The following is a 5,011-nucleotide window of genomic DNA, read 5'->3' as shown; positions in this document are numbered from 1 at the left end:
TCCTTAACAAGAGACAGTCTTTTCCCTGAGAAAAAATAACTTCTCGATGATATTTACATTTATTGTTTCCTGTTAATTCTAAATTTCAAGTCACTCTTTTTTGTCTAACAGCTTTTGATCATTTTCTAATTGAAGATTCACATTCTTAAGTTCTGTGTCTACATTAGAAATTAATACTTAAACTTTAGTGTGTATAAGGATCACTGAGATTTTGGGTTAAAAGTACAAATTCCTGATTCTCGCTATGATGTTCTGAAACAGGAGCTGTGCAAGCGGCTCTCAGATGCTATAACCATTCACCTGGGGGATCCTGACGTAGCTGGTTCATAGATGCATATTAAGAAACACTGATCTGGTCCTTTGACAAAAGCATTAAATAGCCAAGAAGTGCCATGAACAACTGTCTCCTCAGATTTAAAATAATTCACAGTGATTTCTTCCCAAAGTTATGCAACCTTTAAAATGATAAGAATTGGTAAAAACAAATCACTTGTAATATTTACTGGAGGTTAGAGGTAGAAAAGACAAATTTAGGCATAGATGTATATACAAGAATGAAAGGCCTCTGTAGGCAGAGATTTTTGTCTTTATTTCACTACTAAATTTTTAGTACCTAGACCAGTGTCTAGACAAGGTAGATTTTAACACATGTAAGAATGTTAAATATTGAAGCAATCAATTATGGAGGCAAAGAGATAAGGTCTGAGGTTATTTTATTAACTTTTTTTTAGGTATTCAAGATCCAAAGACCTGGAAGCTGAATATAGAATGTGAAAAACCAAGTAGCAAAGTGTTTAAAATTAAGCTACTCTCTCAATTGTTAAGGAAGGAAAACATTAGAGGCTAAGTTCAAATAAGAAAAAAGCCCCCATTGATTTCTCTAGGATATCATTACATACAGATGAAAATAATCTCCTTTATTACTAGCAGAAACAAATTACTGGAATGTACCTGAGAAAACTGAATTCCCAACTAGATCAGGCTCTTCTGGGAAAACTGACTTTTAAATCAGTTTGTACTCTAAATATGTTCTTTGTAAAAATCTGATGTCATCCTTCAAAGGCAACCTTCCAGACGCCAACATCACTTCATTCCCTCCTCATTTAATTTTCAAAGTGTGTGTTAGCGTGGAGGCCTTCTGAAGAACGTCTCTCTTAAGAAAGTTCAAACATATGGGGATAGAGATTTCATCTTATAACAACAACAACAACAAAAATCAGACTCTGATATCATCCTCTGTCCATAAATTAGTTTCTGAAGCAAAACAATTGGCAATCTAAAATATTTCTCTACTAATAGCAACACTGTCAACACTTGGTAGGACAAATGTAATGTTTGAGAGACGTCAGCTGCTCACAAAAAGAGGACTCTCCTTTATACAAACATTGTAGTAGAAGCACATGACCTATGTGGCCAGCTTCTATATTTTGATTGTGCTGTGTGTATTGTAAGTGAATGGATTTTGCTCCAGTCTTTGCTCCTTTGACCTTTTAGAGTTTTAACTGAGACTCCAAAAGCAGTAACCAAAGGCACAGTGTTCCATTTTGGAAGCATTCAGAAAGCAAGGCACGCTGGCTAAATTTAGTTGTAGCATTCAGAATTTAAAACCACATCCGGCCATCTTTCTAGGAGAAACAGAGTCACTCACTTCTGATTTAAATAAATCGGTCAAATAATAGTTGCTTCTTAGTTTACTCATGCTTGAAGAAAAGGGAAGAGGGTGCCGGAGAGGGCAAATAACAAAAGCAGACCGTGTCAGGCTTCTTAATGGTCGCAACTCGGGCGTGCTCATTTTGTAGGCCACCAAACAATGGAAACTTTGTGTCCATTTAAAATGATTCTGGCTCAGAAAATGCAAATTATAATGAAAACTGAGGCAACAAAATTAGAAGCTGAAAACATTGAGAACTGTTATGTTGAAGAAATATTTTCTGCTTTATCAAGAATTATATTTGACACGAACTTCAGGAAATAATTAAAAGTATGAAATAGGAGAATCAGTCTTGAAAGTAGTATTTCATATCCTAATGATAGCTAGGGAAATATCATGAATCTTTAAGAACTCCAACTTTGCTCACTATAGCAATAGCCCTGATGTTAAGTCATATATTATTTATAGCACTTAGTCACAAATCTTTTTTCTAGGTAACGAAATTTAGAAGAGCACATGAAATCACAAAAATTCAGTTCTTTGGCTTCACAAAGTTAAATTAAGCTCTGACTATCAGAAACTGCCACAGCAGAGACCAGACGTAATCTAGAACTTTGAGCCTAACCCAGTGTAAGCCGGCTTTGTGCATTGCAAAAGTAGATTTTGAATGGCAGCTCTTACTTTATTTTATTGTGGCAAGAACACTTAACATAAGATATAATTTCTTAACAAACTGTTAAGTGTGCAATACAGTATTGTAGACTCTAGGTACAATGTTGTACAGCCTAATTCTATAATTGATCTGCTGTGCCTCATTGAAACTTTGTACCCGATTAGCAATTCCCATTTTCTCCTCCCTCTAGCCCCTGGAAACCACCATTCCATTCTCTAATTCTGTGAATTGGACTATTTTAGGTATCTCATATAACCGGAACCATGAAGTACTTGTCCTTCTGTGACTGACTTATTTCACTTGGCGTGATGTCCCCAGGCTTCATCCACGTTGTAGCATTTTGCAGAATTTCCTTCTTTTTAGAGGCCAAAATAGTATTGCATTGTATGTATATGCCACACTTTCTAAAAGAATAAATAAATAAAAAGTACTTTTCTCAGAATTTATAAAACTGTACATGAAGAGAAGAGCCAGGCTGGTGCCTTGGATGGTAAGGTTGTCTGCAGACCTCAGTGCTTAGCAGTCAGTGTATGAGCCGGCAGCGTGGTTAGAACTCAGTGTGTGAGGAGCGGACTAAGAGAAAAAGGGCTGTGAAAGTGATTCCCTGCTTCTCCCCTCCTCACCACCTGCCCCCGTGGATCTAAACTCACCCACGGGGATCCAACCCTACTGTGGGGTAGTGTCTGTTGTTGGTCAGATCTGCTGGACGTGGAGAAACTCGAGTAAGGAGTGTGGGAAGGAAGCCTGAGAGGAGCAGGAAACTCACCCAGACCAGCTTCTTTGTCACCTGCATTGACTGGTTAGACTAAGATGAAAGTGTTTGCCAGTTCCCTCTGCCCCGCCCCACAACAAACATGAAACATATCCACACAACGGCACATATCTCTACTTCCTCATGTGTAAATCTAAAATTTTAACTGTCTGTAATCATAGCAATTGTTTTAAAGTTGACCCAAATCGGGGCAGGTCAGCAGTGACCTGAGAGAGAACGGTGGAGGGAGGAGTGGGTGGGAAGGCCCACGAAGCAAAGTCTAAACACAACAACCAGAAACAAACCTGCCTGGCAAGGGCTTCCAAATACTTGAGGGCTTGCTGAGTTAGACTATGTATTAATAATAAAGCTCTGTTAGGGCAAACTCTGGAAATAGTTCTGTCTCTCACTGCACGGCAGGGGCGAAGACCAGAATGTAGACGCAGGGATGTTTGTAGACAGCTGAGACGGAGTTCTCAAAGGCCGTCTTCTGGTGCAGCAGTTTTGTTTCAAGGAAGGTTTTCATTTCAAAGGCATCAACTTTGGAAGTCAGAAAATGATGAGCAAGGATCCCGAGAAACTGCTCCGAAGAACATTGATGAAATCTTCTCCCCTCCCCACAAACTACAAATCTTGCGTGCGGCTATAGAGAAAATGTTTGCTCGTGAAACACTTAGAAATAATTGTGAGTCCAACTCAAAACCTTTGATGAAGTGAGTCAACATTGTTTTGCATAAGAGATCTGCACAAACAAAAATGGTATGTTGATAAGGACAGGATGAGTTGGGAGAGATTGTCAAAGGCCATAAATTTTAAAAATTGGGGACAGATGTGGCCTGCCATGACTTCAAATAGATACAATAGGGCCCAGAGGTTAAGAACAAGGACTGTGGTGTCAGGCCAACCTGGATACCACTTTCACCACCGTTTACTGGCTACAAGACCATAAGCAGTTTATTGTACCCAAGTCTCAGCTTTATTATCCTTCAAACAAAAACAAGAGAATTACCTCATTGCATTCTTGTTGGATTAAGCAAGACAACACATGCTCATTATTTAGAGCAATGGCTTGCACATCATAAGTGAATTAATCTGGGTTTGAGTCTTTTTTTAAGGTTTTACTTATTTTTAGAGAGGGGAGGGGGAGAAAGGGACAGAGAGAAACATCAATGTGTGGCCGCCTCTTGCACACCCCCTCCTGGGGACCTTGCCTGCAACCCAGCCATGTTCCCCAATTGGGAATTGAACCCACCACCCTTTGGTTCACAGGTGGGCACTCAATCTCCTAAGCCACACCAGCCAGGACATGGGTTTGAGTCTTTCTTTGAGTTGCTTCATTTTCCACCAGATAAATTAAGAAAATAGAGCAGTGATCATTTTGGATTTGATAATCTATCCCTATGTTCTGCCTCTGAGTATAGGATCAAAGGGTATTTTCTGGAAAACATCATAGTCGCCCCCTATCCGTAACCTGATATGGAGCATTATGAAAGTGACCTAAGAATTTATTTAGTAGTAATAACGATAATCAAATGGTTTTTGCTTACCTTTTAGAGTTACTCTTTCTGTAGTTGTTTAATTCTTTATGTACATGAAGAATAGTTTCATTTTCTTAAAAAATGCATGTTGGTGCTCACTGCGGCAGCACATATACTAGAATTAGAACAATACAGAAAATATCAGCATGACACCTGCTCAGCGATGACATGTGACTTCATAAACTGGTCTATATTTTCATGAAAAGAGTTCTGGATACGGGTGGTGGTGATGGCGTACAGCACGGATGTGCTTACCACCAACCTGTTCATTAGAAAATGGTTAACATGGTAAATTTTATGTTATGTGTATTTTACTACCATACAAAAATTAGGAGAAATGTAAGAGGACCATGAGTTCTTAAAATGCTGGTCCTCAACAACAGTTTTATATATTCAAA

At 38.7% G+C, this 5,011-nt stretch overlaps 1 non-coding gene across 1 annotated transcript; it reads left to right on the top strand.

Moving 5' to 3' along the window:
• Positions 1-4,704: 4,704 nt before the first annotated feature.
• Positions 4,705-4,811, top strand: LOC119046699 (U6 spliceosomal RNA). The gene has a single exon (XR_005082031.1). It is a non-coding gene; the product is annotated as a U6 spliceosomal RNA (small nuclear RNA).
• Positions 4,812-5,011: the final 200 nt, after the last annotated feature.

This window comes from Artibeus jamaicensis, unplaced genomic scaffold, assembly GCF_021234435.1.
Source record: "Artibeus jamaicensis isolate MK-2021 breed Jamaican fruit bat unplaced genomic scaffold, CSHL_Jam_final scaffold_3307, whole genome shotgun sequence".
Lineage (NCBI taxonomy): Eukaryota > Metazoa > Chordata > Mammalia > Chiroptera > Phyllostomidae > Artibeus > Artibeus jamaicensis.
The sequence above is the reverse complement of the archived record's forward strand: the minus strand, read 5'-3'. Positions and strand labels throughout refer to the sequence as shown.